Here is a 21,243-nt window from a genome sequence, read left to right as displayed (position 1 = left end):
CCCTCCAATACTAAATTGGTCATCCCTTGATGCCTTAGAACATGTCCTACCAACCAACCGATCCCTTCTTCTAGTCAAGTTGTGCCACAAACTCCTCTTCTCTCCAATTCTATTCAATACCTCCTCATTAGTTATGTGATCTACCCATCTAATCTTCAGCACTCTTCTGCAACACCACATTTCGAAAGCTTCTATTCTCTTGTTGTCTAAACTATTTATCGTCCACGTTTCACTTCCATACATGGCTACACTCCATATAAATACTTTCAGAAACGACTTCCTGACACTTAAATCTATACTCGATGTTAACAAATTTCTCTTCTTCAGAAAAGCTTTCCTTGCCATTGCCAATCTACATTTTATATCCTCTCTACTTCGACCATCATCAGTTATTTTGCTCCCCAAATAGCAAAACTCCTTTACTACTTTAAGCATCTCATTTCCTAATCTAATACCCGCAGCATCACCCGATTTAAATCGACTACATTCCATTATTCTCGTTTTGCTTTTGTTGATGTTCATCTTATATCCTCCTTTCAAGACACAGTCCATTCCGTTCAGCTGCTCTTCCAAGTCCTTTGCTGCCTCTGACAGAATTATAATGTCATCGGTAAACCTCAAAGTTTTTATTTATTCTCCATGGATTTTAATTCCAACTCCGAATTTTTCTTTTGTTTCCTTTACTGCTTCCTCAATATACAGATTGAATAACATCGGTGATAGGCTACAGCCCTGTCTCACTCCCTTCCCAACCACTGCTTCCCTTTCGTGCCCCTCGACGCACTATAGTAGTTTATTAAGATGAGTGGGCAGTATGGTACAGTTTATAGAATACTAGTGGTTATTGTAGCAGTACATTCATTCCGTAAATTCAAACAGTAGTTCCTATGGTGAATAGGCCTCATATTTGTGAATTTAAACATTAAAATACGACTTCAAAATCAGTTACTGTTGACTGTCAGTGCAGTCTCTTCAATGACAGCACTTGTATTGGAAGGCTGTGTGTGTTGATAAATGAGTGGGGAAAACAACTCTGTGTGTGGACTGCTGGAATAGGTGGATTATAGATATGAGTGGTGTCAGTTCTGTTGGACACGTCAGTAGTAAGGTAAAAGTGGCACAAGTGCATTTTGTTAGTGTGGATTGTCAACACCAGGGGCAAACATATATTTAGGGGAAAATCTAGTGTTATTTTTTGATTGACAGGTGCTTAACCTATTGTTCTCCTAAGTGGATTATGACCCCTTGGGGGCAATCTGTCATTCCAAGAAACCCCCACCTCTCTCCCCCTCCCTCCTTTCCCTCCCCCTACATCCTTCCAAGCTCTCCCCTCCCCACCCCTATATTCCTCTCCCCTCCCCTGGTCTCCTCCCCCCACCCCTCTGGGAACTCCCCTCAGCAATACAAGTATACTTCCAGGACTGAGTTATTCGAATTCGAATTCCCTTATACTCTTTCTATTTGCTTGTCTAGTTATTAAATCAATCAATTAATTAAACCCTCCCACTGCTTCCATGTCAACATCTTCTCCTATTCCTCTTGCTGTGGCACACTCGTTCCCATGTACAAGAACTTTCCTGCACCAAACAGAAGACATGTAATACTCCCTCATTCACCCTCAATTTCCCTCACATTTTTGTGTATTTTCCCTCAATTTGTACGTATTTTCCGTAATTTTTAGTAATTTTATCGATTTTATGTCACTTCTGCCAGTGCAATGGTGACATCACTTTTCATCACGCATTTACACGGACCAGGGAAACAGTCACTTTTCGTCGATAGCGATAAGACGGTTGGAATGCAATGTTTAACGTGGATGACCACCAAATCTAGAGTAATCAACTGCATTATACAGTGTTATTACAAATGATTGAAGCGATTTCACAGCTCTACAATAACTTTATTATTTGAGATATTTTCACAATGCTTTGCACACACATACAAAAACTCAAAGTTTTTTTAGGCATTCACAAATGTTCGATATGTGCCCCTTCAGTGATTCGGCAGACATCAAGCCGATAATCAAGTTCCTCCCACACTCGGCGCAGCATGTCCCCATCAATGAGTTCGAAAGCATCGTTGATGCGAGCTCGCAGTTCTGGCACGTTTTTTGGTGGAGGAGGTTTAAACACTGAATCTTTCACATAACCCCACAGAAAGAAATCGCATGGGGTTAAGTCGGGCGAGCGTGGAGGCCATGACATGAATTGCTGATCATGATCACCACCACCGATCCATCGGTTTTCCAATCTCCTGTTTAAGAAATGCCGAGCATCATGATGGAAGTGCGGTGGAGCACCATCCTGTTGAAAGATGAAGTCGGCGCTATCGGTCTCCAGTTGTGGCATGAGCCAATTTTCCAGCATGTCCAGATACACGTGTCCTGTAACGTTTTCTTCGCAGAAGAAAAAGGGGCCGTAAACTTTAAACCGTGAGATTGCACAAAACACGTTAACTTTTGGTGAATTGCGAATTTGCTGTACGAATGCGTGAGGATTCTCTACCGCCCAGATTCGCACATTGTGTCTGTTCACTTCACCATTAAGAAAAAATGTTGCTTCATCACTGAAAACAAGTGTCGCACTGAACGCATCCTCTTTCATGAGCTGTTGCAACCGCGCCGAAAATTCAAAGCGTTTGACTTTGTCATCGGGTGTCAGGGCTTGTAGCAATTGTAAACGGTAAGGCTTCTGCTTTAACCTTTTCCGCAAGATTTTCCAAACCGTCGGCTGTGGTACGTTTAGCTCCCTGCTTGCTTTATTCCTCGACTTCCGCGGGCTACGCGTGAAACTTGCCCGCACGCGTTCAACCGTTTCTTCGCTCACTGCAGGCCGACCCGTTGATTTCCCCTTACAGAGGCATCCAGAAGCTTTAAACTGCACACACCATCGCCGAATGGAGTTAGCAGTTGGTGGATCTTTGTTGAACTTCGTTCTGAAGCGTCGTTACACTGTTGTGACTGACTGATGTGAGTGCATTTCAAGCACGACATACGCTTTCTAGGCTCCTGTCGCCATTTTGTCTCACTGCGCTCTCGAGCGCTCTGGCGGCAGAAACCTGAAGTGCGGCTTCAGCCGAACAAAACTTTATGAGTTTTTCTACGTATCTGTAGTGTGTCGTGACCATATGTCAATGAATGGAGCTACAGTGAATTTATGAAATCGCTTCAATGATTTGTAATAGCCCTGTAGAGTTTTATAAAGTTTCCTTCTCTAAAGAGCATTGTATTACCATATTACCAGCTGGGGTGACTACATACCTACAGAATGGATCGCATGTTTGACCCAATGTAAGACTGTTTAGGTGTTCTAAACCCTAACAATCAGTATTTACAATGTGTTTCTGTGTATTCTCCACATATCACAACCATGCAGTGTCAGCTAACAAATAACTTACAGAACAGTCACTGCATGGTTTTTAAGAACATTTTACTGCACATCTGTTGAGGTAATAGTGATACATGCAAGTTACTGCTGTCTTTGACGCTTTCCTGGGAAAGAGAACCATCTGCCTCTACATTGTTATGGATCTGCGTTAAAGGATGATAGACAGTAGATGGAGTTATAGGAGGTGTTGTACCAAGGAATGATTTAATGGCAGACTGATGATGCACTCTAGAGAGTGGGAGATGTTACTGCAGGTCATTTATCTCACATTTAACCATTTTTTCGTTCATTTCTTAAGGTGCATGTATTGTGTGGTATAACTTGTGATTTAGAGCGCTATCTACCTCCAATCGTGAACAGCAAACGTCTCTATAGCACGGTCAACAGAAGGCTTCCGACGCATGTGTGATGTATCATGTTCATGGATGGGAAACCTATTTAAACATCCTCCTCTAAACGAACGAAGATGTATGCGAAGTAATCCATCTCTCTGTCACATCTTGGACATAAATCGAGTCTTCAGTTTCATATAGGTACGAAGCGACTGTTATTATATTTTTCATGATCGTCCTATCCAAAATGCATGCATGTGGATCGTCGGGGAGAGGGCAAGTCTTAGGATTTTTTAGTAGGTTGGCGTATAAGATGCGTAAATATTGTCGTGGAAAATCAAACAGCACATAGGTATGCCAGCAATATGACCATATACATATGGAAAACCATGGGAAAATATGAAAAAGACATAAAATAGGTAAAATTCGAGGAAAACCTGGCACAATCACGAAAAATTGATGTGAAATACGCAAAAACTGAGGGAAATAAGATCAAATATGTAAAATCGCGAAACCTTGTAAAATTACAGAAATTGACTGAGAATTCATAAAATTAGAGAAAAATACCACGAGATGAGTACTGAGCGAGATCAACAAAACCGTGTTCTGGAAGAGGAGAGTAGACAGATGCTACATGAACTCACCTTAATATTAAAAGTAGGAGGTATTCTAGAGATGTGGCCCAGAATGAGATTTTCACTCTGCAGTGGAGTGTGCGCTGATATGAAACTTCCTGGCAGATCAAAACTGTGTGCCGGACCGAAACTCGAACTCAGGACCTTTGCCTTTCGCAGGCAAGTGCTCTACCAACTGAGCTACCAAAGCACGACTCACGCCCCGTCCTCACATCTCTACTTCCACCAGTACCTCGTCTCCTACCTTCCAAACTTTACAGAAGCTCTCCTGACAGCCATGCAGGACTACAACTCCTGAAAGAAAGGATGTTGCGGAGACATGGCGAAAGGCAAAGGTCCCGAGTTCGAGTCTCGGTCCGGCACACAGTTTTAATCTGTCAGGAAGTTTCATAGCAGCACACACTCCGCTGCAGAGTGAAAATCTCATTCTGGAAACATCCCTTAGGCTGTGGCTAAGCCATGTCTCCGCAATATCCTTTCTTTCAGGAGTGCTAGTCCTGCATGGCTCGCAGGAGAGCTTCTGTAAAGTTTGGAAGATAGGAGACGAGGTTCTGGTGGAAGTAAAGCTGTGAGGACGGGGCGTGAGTCGTGCTTGGGTAGCTCAGTTGGTAGAGCACTTGCCTGCGAAAGGCAAAGGTACCGAGTTCGAGTCTCGGTCCGGCACACAGTTTTAATCTGCCAGGAAGTTTCTAGAGATGTGGTGTCAAGGGGAAATGGCAATATTATCTCGCACATGAGCAGTACGACCTGACATTGGACTATGACTTCTGTGTGCAAGAGGAAGGTTACCAAGGGCGGTGGTAAACTGCAATAAGACGGTTATATCTCCTCTAGTCGTCAGTAGGAAAAGGGAGAGAAGGAAACATAGTAGGTGAATAAGGACTGGGGGGAAGGAATGAGAGAGGAAGCCGCCTTGTAGAATTTTGCACAGAGCATAACTTAATCATAGCTAACACTTGGTTCAAGAATCATAAAAGAAGGTTGTATACCTGGAAGAATCCTGGAGATACTAAAAGGTATCAGATAGATTATATAATGGTAAGACAGAGATTTAGGAACCAGGTTTTAAAGTGTAAGACATTTCCTGGGGCAGATGTGGATTCTGACCACAATCTATTGGTTATGAACTGCAGATTGAAACTGAAGAAACTGCAAAAAGGTGGGGATTTAAGGAGATGGGACCTGGATAAACTGACTAAACCAGAGGTTGTACAGAGTTTCAGGGACAGCATAAGGGAACAATTGACAGGAATGGGGGAAAGAAATACAGTAGAAGACGAATGGGTAGCCCTGAGGGATGAAGTAGTGAAGGCAGCAGAGGATCAAGTAGGTAAAAAGACAAGGGCTAGTAGAAATCCTTGGGTAACAGAAGAAATATTGAATTTAATTGATGAAAGGAGAAAATATAAAAATGCAGTAAATGAAGCAGGCAAAAAGGAATACAAACGCCTCAAAAATGAGATCGACAGGAAGTGCAAAATGGCTAAGCAGGGATGGCTAGAGGACAAATGTAAGGATGTAGAGGCTTGTCTCACTAGGGGTAAGATAGATACTGCCTACAGGATAATTAAAGAGACCTTTGGAGAGAAGAGAACCACTTGTATGAGTATCAAGAGCTCAGATGGCAACCCAGTTCTAAGCAAAGAAGGGAAGGCAGAAAGGTGGAAGGAGTATATAGAGGGTTTATACAAGGGCGATGTACTTGAGGACAATATTATGGAAATGGAAGAGGATGTAGATGAAGACGAAATGGGAGATAAGATACTGCGTGAAGAGTTCGACAGAGCACTGAAAGACCTGAGTCGAAACAACGCCCCGGGAGTAGACAACATTCCATTAGAACTACTGATGGCCTCGGGAGAGCCAGTCATGACAAAACTCTACCATCTGGTGAGCACAATGTATGAGACAGGCGAAATACCCACAGACTTCAAGAAGAATATAATAATTCCAATCCCAAATAAAGCAGGTGTTGACAGATGTGAAAATTACCGAACTATCAGTTTAATAAGTCACAGCTGCAAAATACTAACGCGAATTCTTTACAGACGAATGGAAAAACTGGTAGAAGCCGACCTCGGGGAAGATCAGTTTGGATTCCGTAGAAATGTTGGAACACGTGAGGCAATACTGAACTTACGACTTATCTTAGAAGAAAGATTAAGAAAAGGCAAACCTACATTTCTAGCATTTGTAGACTTAGAGAAAGCTTTTGACAATGTTAACTGGAATACTCTCTTTCAAATTCTAAAGGTGGCAGGGGTAAAATACTGGGAGCGAAAGGCTATTTACAATTTGTACAGAAACCAGATGGCAGTTATAAGAGTCGAGGGGCATGAAAGGGAAGCAGTGGTTGGGAAAGGAGTGAGACAGGGTTGTAGCCTTTCCCCGATGTTATTCAATCTGTATATTGAGCAAGCAGTAAAAGAAACAAAAGAAAAATTCGGAGTAGGTATTAAAATTCATGGAGAAGAAGTAAAAACTTTGAGGTTCGCCGATGACATTGTAATTCTGTCAGAGACAGCAAAGGACTTGGAAGAGCAGTTGAGCGGAATGGACAGCGTCTTGAAAGGAGGATATAAGATGAACATCAACAAAAGCAAAACGAGGATAATGGAATGTAGTCAAATTAAATCGGGTGATGCTGAGGGAATTAGATTAGGAAATGAGACACTTAAAGTAGTAAAGGAGTTTTGCTATTTAGGGAGTAAAATAACCGATGATGGTCGAAGTAGAGAGGATATAAAATGTAGACTGCAATGGCAAGGAAATCGTTTCTGAAGAAGAGAAATTTGTTAACATCGAGTATAGATTTAAGTGTCAGGAAGTCGTTTCTGAAAGTATTTGTATGGAGTGTAGCCATGTATGGAAGTGAAACATGGACGATAACTAGTTTGGACAAGAAGAGAATAGAAGCTTTCGAAATGTGGTGCTGCAGAAGAATGCTGAAGATAAGGTGGGTAGATCACGTAACTAATGAGGAGGTATTGAATAGGATTGGGGAGAAGAGAAGTTTGTGGCACAACTTGACTAGAAGAAGGGATCGGTTGGTAGGACATGTTTTGAGGCATCGAGGGATCACAAATTTAGCATTGGAGGGCACCGTGGAGGGTAAAAATCGTAGAGGGAGACCAAGAGATGAATACACTAAGCAGATTCAGAAGGATGTAGGTTGCAGTAGGTACTGGGAGATGAAGAAGCTTGCACAGGATAGAGTAGCATGGAGAGCTGCATCAAACCAGTCTCAGGACTGAAGACCACAACAACAACAACATCTCCTCTAGCCACTGATTGTGGTGTTTATTTCCTTGTAAGATGCCACTGTTTCTGCGTATGAATTTTCGGCTGCCGCAGATCATTTTATAGGACTCATAATAAAAATGAAGAAATTTCTCCAGCTATATTTAAGGTGTCGATTTTATTTTGGCAACTAGTTTCAACGTTGTAACAACGTCCTCTTCAGGCCCCACACTTGTTAACGTCAACTGCCTGCAGCTGATACTAGAAGTCAGTGGTGAGGTATTGACGTGCTCCGTGCGGAAGGTAGGTAGTAACTAGTATGAAGTTTAGACCGGTAGTTCAAAGATATCTTTGACTATTAATATTCCAATAAAGGAAATGTTCTTCCAGAACATGACGTACATACACATAGCAGGGTTTTCCCGTATAGAGCTTCACGCAAAATAAGCAGAAACTTTAAGGGGACGAAACCGCAGAACAGTAATTACATAGCGGATTTCTGATTGAATAGCTGATTCACATAATGGAAAAGACATAAGGCGATGCACCATTGAATGGAAAGCTGCATGTCTGTGGCTATGTGGACACAAGGAGCTTGCTCTTTCAAATATGTCGAAGATGCGCTGTGTTTGTGGACTGGTACCACTAGATAATTAGATTCATTACTATAGCATTTAAACTCATAAGATAAGAAAATTCAGTTTACAATCGAGCTGGGAGGCTCTTCCATAAATTTCTTGGACCTTAATAAAGATATTAGTACAAGAAAACATGTATTACGCATTTACAGAAAAAAACATAGCATCCACACAGCCACAAACATGGAGGTTTCCATTCAATGGTGCATCGCCTCATATACGTCCCACTATCTGAATCAGCCTTTAAAACAGAACTACAAGCCATAAAACTTATCGCTTTCAGCAATGGCTGTCCTGACTGATATTATACTACGAAAAAATAATATGTGTAAAATTACATCATCTCTGTACGCTGGCCGACAACAGTCACTCAGTAGCTACAAAGTCTAGTGCAAAATTCAATTTCTTGGCAACGCTTCAGACGACCTTGCAAAAAGTTAAAGTCTCGCAACTACAGACCTGCATTTTATAACACTAATAGTATATCAAAACTTTATTCAGTAGTAAAGATAAATTGAAGTTTTCCATTCTGTCAAAAAAAGCAGAAAGATGATCCTACTGGAAATAATGGAAATCAATAAACACATAACGCAGAACGTCAGCCCAGTATTAAATGATCAGACTCAATTTCTATTATTCGTGTGACTAAGAGACCTTTTCTAAAATTAGAGCAGTGCTCAGTGCGAAATGGTGTAGTCGATAATGGCTGGGTGCAATGTCTATAATGAACAATAGGCACAGGCATGTGCTACATCTAGCTGGATGACGTGGGCTAACCGGTCCAGACTCGCATCGTGCAGGAGAAAGTGGGCGAGTTGGGACTTGAAGTCATCACTTAGATGGGACCACGTGACGTCATGCAGTGTGCGGCGAGCTCTAAACAAGGCAGTGAGTTGGATGCGGGCAGCCAGCTAGTGTGGACGCAACGTGGTGTAGCGGCAGCAGTCAAACCCAGTGACTCTCTCCGGCTGCTAGCGGCGCGCGATCTTAGCGGCAGTGGCCCGACCGGTCACGGCACAGCACGGCGCAGTTACTTGACTGATGGCTGTGTAGTGACACCAGCAGGCGCTCCTACCCTATATAACCCCATCCAGTGCGAGGGTGGTGGCTGGACTTGCTGGCTTGATGCTCAAACGGAGTAACAACCTGTACAGACCCTCTGACTACAGAACGGTCTCTAGTCGCATATTTCTTTGTTTAAATAAACACATAAACACACCTGTCGGATATCTGCTTTAAATATTTAAACGTTGGAGAAGTCAGCTCCAAATGCGCTGCAGACTGTGATATCAGAGGAAAATCCAGTGGCCATTTTTGTTTTCCAGTTTGAATTCGTGGACCTCTATGGTACTTTGGGTTGAATTCCAAACATAGAGTGTATGACATCTCGCAAATGTGCATGCTGCACTCATATTCCGAGATCCACCAAACGGTATTGTGATACCATAGGGCTGGGGAGATCTGACAACCATGATTTCTGCACCTGTATACTCAGGTCCACCATCTAAGATCGCCATCTTGGATCTTTTGAATTTCCCAGCAACATAACGAAGCCCCATTCTGGATTTCCCGTCATTTTACACTTAGGACAACTGGACTCTGAGCTGTGACATCATAGGAACGGAGAAAATGCAACATCTTTCGGAATTCCCGCCAATTCCTGAATTTCCTGTCATTTTATACATAACAAAATTGGCCTACTATGAATTTCCAGATAATCTTGAATTTCCCGCCGTTTTATACATAGGACAGTTGACCAGTTTCAGAGGGGTGGAGGGAAATCTGGCAACGGCACATGAGAATGTCATTGATGATGACATCGAAAATGTGGCATCAATGAATACTGCACCCAAACCCCGTCAGCTACACTACTTATCTTCCGTGCAACTTGTGACACATGTGCCTGAAGACGTGGCTGGCTGTTAGCTACTCACTTTGTACCACTACCGAACTTAAGACTATTAATATCAGGCTAAAGCATTCATCAGAGTTCCCATTGTTCATAGTACATCAATATCTTTCAACAACTGGACAGAAGACGTGTAAAGTGCATCACAGTGATAACACATTAATGCCAGAAACGAAATACAGTTCGATTACATTTGCTTACACTTTTCATGCCAGAAAGAAAATCCGATGTAGTTGCTTGTTTTATACGTAAAAAAAGCGTATTCGCACACCGAAAACAATTCCAGGACTTAGCGTTTTTGAAAACTAAATTGTGAGGGTGCGCATTATAGCATTGTTACATCACAGTTGAGTGTACGAGCTTCAGCAGACGAAAATGGTTTATACCAGGAGGAAGCCTACCGTCTGAGCTTCAACGTAATTGTAAATCCATCGATCCAGATTCGGATTAAAGACTGCGGGTGTGGTTCCTCATACGGATCGGAGACTTATGGATGTGATTCGTCACCTTCGTAGATCTCTAGACCCAGAGTTTGTAACGAAAACGTTATTGTGATTTTCAGCTACTGTAGTTCGTATGTACACATTTGCTGACGAAGAGTGACGCTACATGTTCGTCGTTAAAATGGGAGGCGAAGTATATGTAGCAGAACTGCGTTTATTATTTCACTCATCGGGAGTAAATGTCCGATTTAATGGACTGTATTCTTTCAGCTGTTACAACTTCAAAATGTGGAAGGTTCTAAGCGATGGCTGAACGGACTCAGTAGTTGTTTACTAATGACGCTACTTCTCAATTTACGAAAATTATCAGTTACAATAATGTTATCATATCTGCACTTACGTTCATAACATGAGTTATTTGAGACAAAAAATCGTATCACGGCAACTTTATATGGACTACACTGCGACGTGACATACGGAATATGTGGCACACCAGTATGAGGCCGCTTAGCATGCTGGGAACAGCGCTCTGTGAGGGAAGAGGTTTCGTGAATAGCGATTCCGATTTTGTGGTGCTTGTATTTGACACACACTATTCAAGTCGCTGGGAAGAGGTCAGACGAAGATGGACTACGAGAATGTCGGCCATAGAGTGATTGCACCGCAGTCGAGAATTACCAGAAGTGAGGAAGCATCGAACGGCAATAGGTGCAAGGTCCAACCACCTGATACAACCCAGCACTAGATTCATTAACTCGCCTTAAACGCACGAAGACGTCGCATCGACAAAGCTATAGACCTTGCAGCAGCTTCTGGGTCACACATCTCCGTCAGACTGTGTAATGTATGCTTCAAGGTGTTTGTATCATCGTCTACTGGCAGAATGCGTTCTCCTCACTCAAGATGGCCACGAGGATCAACGATTTCGGTGCCTTACCCTCCTTGGCCGCATTGAGGAACAGCGAGGTGTTGAGTTCACGAAGGAGTTGCGGATTAGCCTGGACAGCGAACCTCGTCGACTGCTCATCTGACCCTCCCTGAGACGCGTTACAGCACTAAAACACCTGCAGAAAGGAAATGATATTGGAGGGTCTATGGATTCTTCGCGACTGCTTGTCTTTCCTGTAGCACTGCAGCGGCTGCATTCGATGATAAATAACACACTATAAACGAAAGCACCGCAACCTAAGCAGTGCAACGACGGACAATTGCTGCTCGCCAAAGGGTGTATGTTCAACAGTGGGAGGCGTTACTGCAAGTCTTGTTGGACAGCCTCATCTACACAATGAAGGGTCGTTGTGCATCGTGAGTCGCTACGCTAAGGCATCTCAACCGGTATTTATATTCTCTACGGCACTAGTAGAAGGATACCACATACGATGGGTGTCACACAGGGTCCGTGGGTGGTTTTCTAGTTTATCTTGCATCCGCAGCACTGCTCACGTGTCGCAATATTTCCAGGCCACCTCGTAATGCACACATCACCTGCGTGCCAAACGTTGTTTCGTGGTACCCCAAGATCTCTTTACTTCCGGAAATGATATGTAACGGGCCTTCGCCGTGTTGACTGTTGATGTAAATGAAAATTCTGCTATTTTACTACACGTATCGTTCTAGCAGGTATTGTAATAACACCACTGTCAGATTCGAGGTGGTCACAATCGCAGGAGCAAATAGTACAGCGGAAACCGTGGAACTGTTAATGGACAATAGTTTAAATTTTATAATAAACTTAGTGTGCAAGTTAACAAGTATTCTTGACAAAACTGATACGTTATTTATAAAGCGTGGTCATAAACAGTCTGGAAAGCTTGTAAGGCAATTTCAGGGGAGGTTGTGCTGCGAAATAATTGTTAAGGAAAAAATTAGATACGTTGCGCCGTTTCCGAAATAATTAGCATTAAATTTAACCAATCAGGCAGTCGCAACCGCAAATTCCAGCTGCCCGCCAGAGACGATGTCGCCAAACGTGTTCTCCGTTTGGTTTCCTAAAACCGAACAAGACAGAGATACAAAACTTGGACATAGGACAGTAGTACGGATCGAATCCGAGCCAAAGGCTGAGCAGTCTCGTGCGTTATCATCTACGCTACGACAACAACTGACACTAATTGTATCTGGCGTGCCTCTTGAATTTGCGCACGCGACGGCCTGACTAGCTAACTTCCACGCTAATTAACTCGGAAATGACGCGACGTATCGAACTTTTTCATAAGAATTATGTCGCAGTACAACCTACTCTGCAACACCCTTATAAGATTTTCAGACTGTTTCTGACCACCCTGTATACAGAGCTAGAAACTTCGAAAGGTAGACGAAGGTAGACGATTAGAATTATGTCGTTGGCTAGTCGCGAATCGTCAAGTAATCCAGTTATACTGTTTACTTATGAAGCCACATTCACTCGTGATGGTGTCAATAACGCTCGACCCAACGAAAACCCATCTGCCTTTGTGGAGACTCATTTTCAAGAACGCTTTTCGTGTGGTTTGACAGAAAATCTATTGATTGGGTCTGTTGTGTTACTGCACGACCTCACAGGCCTCCGTTATCTAGAATTTCTTGAAAGTGAGCCCCCAGCGTTATTGTAAGGTGTTGCTTTGGGTACAAGGATTGGTATGTTCTTCCACCACTAGGGAACACCTACAGATTCTAGTCGTTGTGTGTTGCATTACTAAACCCAACATTCCCCGAAAAATGGATCGGCAGAAATGGGCACATCTGTTGACTACCAAGGTCCCTGGAAGTAACCCATTTAGATTTTTCTGAGGGGATAGTTTAAAGACCAAGTCTACAGATCAAAAGTAAACAGAAGAGACGAAATGATCGTTTGGGTTACGAATAGTGCTGCCCACATAAAATACGACCTCAAAAAACGTGCACGTAGTGTTGTCAAGAGCGTGACCGCTACGGTGGCAGGTTCGAATCCTGCCTTGGGCATGGATGTGTGTGATGTCCTTAGGTTTAAGTAGTTCTAAGTTCTAGGGGACTGATGACCTCAGTAGTTAAGTCCCATAGTGCTCAGAGCCGTTTGAACCATTTTTTTTTTTTTTTTTTTTTTTTTTTTTTTTTGTCAAGAGAATTCGAAAGTGCATGGAAGTCGGAGATGGACTTCATAAAAATCACCTTTGAGCTTAATCATTTGCCTATACTTCACCCATTCTGTGAGTACTTGTTTTGGTTACTTTCTAACAGCTGTACCCTTGTAACCAGTTAAACTGCATCATGTTACGTGGAATGTTTTATTCGAATCAGCCTGTGCAACCACCTCCTAAAATATTCTGTTCCTCCTGAAACACAGTGTATTGTGTATTTCATGCCAAAACCTTAAGAAACCTTACGAGAAAACTAAAACACTCTCTCCCTCTGCGGGAATCACATCGCTGTACAAGCACTGTGGGTAGTAGACACTGGGACATATGGAAGTTTGGATCTGTCCGCGAAGCATGCTCAGATAGCCGTAAAACAGGAAATCCGGCTTCGAGTTACCGTCCGGCATAAATTTTCATTTGCTATTAGTAAATTGTATAGCTATGGTGATAACATATTCGCAAGTTACGAATACATTTTACGATTTAATACGGCTATAAATCATCAGCATTGTCTGTTCCTTCGGACATGCATGCATGTCCAAAGGAACATTGCATCCAACTTTACATACACTGTCAAATACAAACACTGCACTAATGTATCGCAGAAGGATATCGCTGTGGATAGAACCTTAAGAGAAACTTGGGCCACAGAGAGCTTGCAATGGTTTCCGACAGTTTTAGCAGATAAAGAATAGTTGTAGGTATATCTGAAAATCTTTAAAGAATTGTTCTTACAGCAGAGTTTAAAAAGATGACCTTGGATCCTGTGGGAATAGATTGATCAATAAGCACCAGTTAATCAGCTCGTGAAATACATAATTCGAGCGATACTGTATGGAGTATACTGTTGGAGCCGGGTGTACATCCATAGCATACAAATCGTGTACGAACACTGGGACTAAATAATTTTTAACCCAGAATTCAGTTTTGTTCAAGCATTATGTTGTCATATGTGCATTGAAATTGACATTCTTCGCTTCCAAGTATCACTAAGAGCTTAAGTTGATGTCTCAACATGTAAGTTACGTATGTCAATGAAAAATTAAATATTCGTTTTGGAACATTAGTTTGTGACCTGAGCGCTCTGTTTAGGACACCTTACCATGTGTATTGTTTGGACCGTGAAGAGTTGGGACGCACTATACTTACGAACGGGGCGAGATAAGCCTGGACCCCTCATTGTGCAGTAACGCCTTCCACTGTTGAACATACACCCTTTGGCGACCAGCAATTGTCCGTCGTTGCACTGCTTAGGTTGCAGTGCTTTGGTTTATAGCGTGCTATTTATCAGCGACCATCCCTGTAGAGTCTGTGACGGGGACAGATGGGCAGCTTTGTGACTCTATTGTACTTACAAAAGGAACTCATACCGAACCGTATGTTATGTTCTATCTTCCTTGGTAAGAACCCCAGATCAATGACAAATACTCGGCTGTCGTTTTCTATTACGATGGATCAATTGTATTTCCTTAGAGTTCTTTCTGCGAGTCTGCATGCATTTGCCTTCCGTAAAATTTGTTCTATGTGATTGTGCCACGTTAAACCGCTCAGACTGCTTAGCCCTAGATGTTTTACAGCGTGACTCTTTCCATTTATTGATGTGTGTAATCAGTCACTAATGTGTTTCCCGTCTATTTTCGCAGCACATTTTATGTGTTTATGTTAAGAGCCAACTGCAAGCCCCAGCAGGCTGTGTCTGTCCTCTGCAGTTCTTCTTCCAGTTTGCTGTGTAACTTCTCCATGTACAGCCACATCTTCTTAGAGTAGCTTTAAGGAGCTGTCGCCACTATCATCCTGCTCATTTATGTAAGATCTCGAATAGTAAACGACTTACAGCATTTACTTCGGAGCTCGCCTGGCGATTTTTCCCCGTCAAGAGCGGTATGGTGAGATCTTATAGCCGGCCGCGGTGGTCTCGCGGTTCTAGGCGCGCAGTCCGGAACCGCGCGACTGCTACGGTCGCAGGTTCGAATCCTGCCTCGGGCATGGATGTGTGTGATGTCCTTAGGTTAGTTAGGTTTAAGTAGTTCTAAGTTCTAGGGGACTGATGACCACAGATGTTAAGTCCCATAGTGCTCAGAGCCATTTTTAGATCTTATATTTTGTGAAGCCATCGTACAACTGTCTCATGAATCAGTACTGAGAATGTTACGCACCAGTTGTGAAATGTGTGATATATTTACCTCGTGTTTCGAAACTACGTTATCCCACTATCAAATACTATAGAACGTTGTAATACTACAAATACTGACAGCCATTTAAATATCCTGTGGTATAACTTACCTTAAAATTTCTATGCCATTAGGCAGGGTCAGAAGTATAAAGTCAACAGTGAACGTGCATTTTTATATATAAAACTCTTCCTTGAACATCTCATGTAGGAGCATAATACTCTCACAAGGCTACCAAAGATAGTACAATTCTGTAACGCACTTATCACAGCCCCCCTTCCCAATGATATTACAGTCCACTGCATAATCTTTGAACAATATGTCAAGTCCCCGCAAATCAGTACTGCATGTACGTGGCAGTGTGTGCGTCCATACAGAATTACCAGCATGACACGTTAAAACCTAACGCCACAGAGTACAACAAGTTGGTGGCTGCTTCTCAAGAAAAACGTCGCTGAAGTGGATCTAGAAATGCACCTCGCACGGATCTGTCTTCTCATTTATCACGCTGAGCATTCCTCTCTTAAAGCATAAATTCTCAACTTCCTCCAAATTTGACAGTAGCCACACTTTTTCTTCAAAGTGCAATACACTTGGTTGCCTGTGCTTGTTACGCAACGAATGCTGCTAATTCCTGAGGTGCTTAGTCACCGCCGATGAGCCATTCACTTTAATTATTATTAAGCTCTTTAAAACTTATTCGAAATTTTCTTTAGTTTGTCAAACATAAATCATTTCGCAATCCTGACACTTTATTTCTTAAACCTCCGCTTTCCCCATCCAGTTCCCCCTGTGTTAGTCTTATGCTTCAGCCTCTGCTCCAGTTTGTTGTCCGTTTTCAATGCAATTTTAACCCCTTTGTTGTTAAATAGCCTCACGCCACCCCACAAACATAAATTAGCATTCTTCAAAAACGCTATGCATAGGGTTCATTCCATACGACTAATTCCTAAGAACAAGGCTGAAGAAATGAAGACACTTAAGCAAATAGCGCTCAAAAATGGGTTTGACGTGGTTTTAATAGATAGCGTTGATGCAGCGGTACGACACAGAAACCAACAAAACGAGAAAAATTCGCAGAAATATAGAGTCATGCCTTATTGGAGAATTATCTAATATAAATTGGTGAGGTTATTTAACAACAACGGGATTGAAATTGCGTTCAGGACGGCCAACAAACTGGAGCAGAGACTGAAGCATAAGATTGGCTTGCGAGAGAACTGGATGGGGAAAGTGGAAGTTGAAGAAATAATTTGTCAGGGTTGTGAAATGAATTGCATGGGGCAACTGGAAGAAACTTTGAAATAAGATTAAAAGAGCACATTAATAGACTCCAACAAGAACAAAAAAGACGCACCATGAAGGAGCAGAGTCGGTAGTTACGATGTACGTGTGCAGACAAACAAATTATTACAATTTCCCGAAAATGGGATAATTTATTCAAGCGTAAGAGCTTCTCAAATTGAACAAGTCAATAAGACGTTGGACGATCTCTGGCACGTATGCAAGCAGTTATCCGGCTTGGCATTGATTGATACAGATGTTAGATGTCCTCCTGAGGGATATCATGGCAAATCCTGCCGAATTGGCGCGTTAGATCGTCAAAAACCCGAAATAGTTGGAGGATCCCGCCCATAACGCTCCAAACGTTCTTAATTGGGGGGAGATCCAACAACATTGCTGGCCACACTGTCCGACAACCAGGAATGATGGTGTAGTGTGTCATTTCTTTTCACAGCAGAGCCCCTTTGGTTGTCATACGTGGCACCCTTACAGCACTGCAGTACGCCGAAAATATTGCCCTTCATGGCAGGCCATCCTGGGCTAACACTGTAGCAAGGTAATATCCGCTCTCACACGGTGAGAGTTTCTATAGCTTGCCTTTGTGCTTGCCAAACCGTACCTCGGCCAGTAAGGTCACCAGGTCTCTACCCAATCGAGGACGTGTGGAGCATTATGGGCCGGCCCTCGCACCAACTCGAGAATTTGACGATCTAGCGCACCGTCTGGACAGAATGTGTCACGATATCTCTCAGAAGGACATCCAACAACCGTATCAATCAATGCCAAGCCGAATGACTGATTGCATAAAGGCCAGAGGTGGACCAACGTGTTATGGACTTGTTCAGTTAGTGAAGTTCTTTCTCTTGAATGAATAATCCAATTTTCTGGAATTATAAACACTTGTTTGTCTGTAATTTGTTTGTCGTAACAAATAAATACCCGACTCATACGGTTATAGTTGGTGGGGACTTCAACCTTCCCTTGATATGTTGGCAAAAATACTTGTTCAGAACCGGTGGTAGGCAGAAAACATCTTCCGAGATTGTCCTAAATGCTTTCTCCGAAAATTATTTCGAGCAGTTAGTCCACGAACCCACGCGAATTGTAAATGCTTGCGAAAACACACTTGACCTCTTAGCCGCAAACAATCCAGAGCTAATAGAGAGCATCATGACCGAGACAGGGATTAGTGATCACAAGGTCGTTGTAGCTAGGCTCAATACCGTTTCTTCCAAATCCACCAGAAACAAACGCAAAATAATTTTATTTAAAAAAGCGGATAAAGTGTCACTAGAAGCCTTCCTAAGAGAGAATCTCCATTCCTTCCGAACTGACTATGCAAATGTAGACGAGATGTGGCTCAAATTCAAAGGTATAGTATCAACAGCAATTGAGAGATTCATACCTCATAAATTGGTAAGAGATGGAACTGGTCCCTCATGGTACACAAAACAGGTCCGAACGCTGTTGCAGAGGCAACGGAAAACGCATGAGAAGTTCAGAAGAACGCGAAATCCCGAAGATTGGCTAAAATTTACAGACGCGCGAAATTTGGCACGGACTTCAGTGTGAGATGCCTTTAATAGGTTCCACAACGACACATTGTCTCGAAATTTGGTAGAAAATCCGAAGAAATTCTGGTCGTATGTAAAGTACACAAGCGGCAAGACGCATTCAATACCTTCACTGCGCAGTGCCAATGGTACTGTTATCGACAACTGTGCCGGTAAAGCGGAGTTATTGAACGCAGTTTTCCGAAATTCCTTCACCACGGAAGGAGAATGGAATATTCCAGAATTTGAAGCACGAACAGCTGCTAGCATGAGTTTCTTAGAAGTAGATACCTTAGGGGTTGCGAAACAACTCAAATCGCTTGATACGGGCAAGTCTTCAGGTCCAGATTGTGTACCGATTAGGTTCCTTTCAGATTACGCTGATACAATAGCTCCCTACTTAGCAATCATATACAACCGCTCGCTCACCGGTAGATCTGTATCTACAGATTGGAAAATTGCGCAGGTCCCACCAGTGTTTAAGAAGGATAGTAGGAGTAATCCATCGAACTACAGACCTATATCATTGACGTCGGTTTGCAGTAGGGTTTTGGAGCATATATTGTTTTCAAACATTATGAATCACCTCGAAGGGAACGATCTATTGATACGTAATCAGCATGGTTTCAGAAAACATCGTTCTTGTTCAACGCAGCTAGCTCTTTATTCGTATGAAGTAATGGCCGCTATCGACAGGGGATCTCAAGGTGATTCCGTATCTCTAGATTTCCGGAAAGCTTTTGACACCGTTCCTCACAAGCGACTTCTAATCAAGCTGCGGGCCTATGGAGTATCGTCTCAGTTGTGAGACTGGATTCGTGATTTCCTGTCAGGAAGGTCGCAATTCGTAGTAATAGATGGCAAATCATCGAGTAAAATTGAAGTGATATCAGGTGTTCCCCAGGGAAGCGTCCTGGGACCTCTGCTGTTCCTGATCTATATAAATGACCTGGGTGACAATCTGAGCAGTTCTCTTAGGTTGTTCGCAGATGATACTGTAATTTACCGTCTAGTAAGGTCATCCGAGACCAGTATCAGTTGCAAAGCGATTTAGAAAAGATTGCTGTGTGGTGTGGTAGGTGGCAGTTGACGCTAAATAACGAAAAGTGTGAGGTGATCCACATGAGTTCCAAAACAAATCCGTTGGAATTCGATTACTCGATAAATAGTACAATTCTCAAGGCTGTCAATTCAACTAAGTACCTGGGTGTTAAAATTACGAACAACTTCAGTTGGAAAGACCACATAGATAATATTGTGGAGAAGGCGAGCCAAAGGTTGCGTTTCATTGGCAGGACACTTAGAAGATGCAACAAGTCCACTAAAGAGACAGCTTACACTACACTCGTTCGTCCTCTGTTAGAATATTGCTGCGCAGTGTGGGATCCTTACCAGGTGGGATTGACGGAGGACATCGAAATGGTACAAAAAAAGGCAGCTCGTTTTGTATTGTCACGTAATAGGGGAGAGAGTGTGGCATATACGATACGCAAGTTGGGATGGAAGTCATTAAAGCAAAGACGTTTTTCGTCGCGACGAGATCTATTTACGAAATTTCAGTCACCAACTTTCTCTTCCGAATGCGAAAATATTTTGTTGAGCCCAACCTACATAGGTAGGAATGATCATCAAAATAAAATAAGAGAAATCAGAGCTCGAACAGAAAGGTTTAGGTGTTCGTTTTTCCCGCGCGCTGTTCGGGAGTGGAATGGTAGAAAGGTAGTATGATTGTGGTTCGATGAACCCTCTGACAAGCACTTAAATGTGAATTACAGAGTAATCATGTAGATGTAGACATCACATATACCGATTTCCGTTCGGCTTGGATGATTTCTTCGTGGTGTGTCTTTCTTTGAATGTATACCACATACTCCACAACTTGTGCATAGCGTACTCAGTACTGTGGTGACGTCTATCTGACAGGAAGGCTTGAATCCAATCACAATGCTGGTCCTGTATTCTAAACGTCATTTTTTCTTCACTGGCCAACGGTAAGGAATAGCAGTGAACGCTTTGCAGAAGCCAAGGAACGCGGAAACAGTCTGTATGGCAACATTCATTACCTTTTGGATCTCGGAGACGAAAGCTGCCTCAGACTAAAACTGCTTGTGCAATCTGTTTCGGTAGCTCCAGAGATAAAGGTATAAATGGAAATGTCGTGTGGCTAGGGCCTCCCGTCGGGTAGACCGTTCGCCTGGTGCAGGTCTTTCGATTTGACGCCACTTCGGCGACCTGCGCGTCGATGGGGATGAAATGATGATGATTAGGACAACACAACACCCAGTCCCTGAGCGGAGAAAATCTCCGACCCAGCCGGGAATCGAACCCAGGCCCTTAGGATTGACAGTCTGTCACGCTGACCACTCAGCTACCGGGGCGGACAGAGATAAAGGTGATAAGCTGGAAGTAGGAAACTAGGTTCCTTAACTGTACAACAGACAGCCGTCAGAAAGAAAGAAAAATTTGGGCTTAACTTCCCGTCGACGAATAGATCATTAAGGAAAAGCACGAGCTCGGATAGGACAAGGATGCGTAGGGCAATCAGCCGTCTCCTTTTCAG

The 21,243-nt window shown here is 42.9% G+C and overlaps 1 protein-coding gene across 1 annotated transcript in view; it reads left to right on the top strand.

The window, feature by feature from the left end:
* Positions 1 to 21,243, top strand: part of LOC124721174 (dystrophin-like) — a 949,029-nt gene that overhangs the window by 393,253 nt on the left and 534,533 nt on the right. The window lies entirely within an intron of this gene.

This window comes from Schistocerca piceifrons, chromosome X (genome assembly GCF_021461385.2).
Source record: "Schistocerca piceifrons isolate TAMUIC-IGC-003096 chromosome X, iqSchPice1.1, whole genome shotgun sequence".
NCBI lineage: Eukaryota > Metazoa > Arthropoda > Insecta > Orthoptera > Acrididae > Schistocerca > Schistocerca piceifrons.
This window is presented reverse-complemented; position numbering and strand designations above follow the sequence as displayed.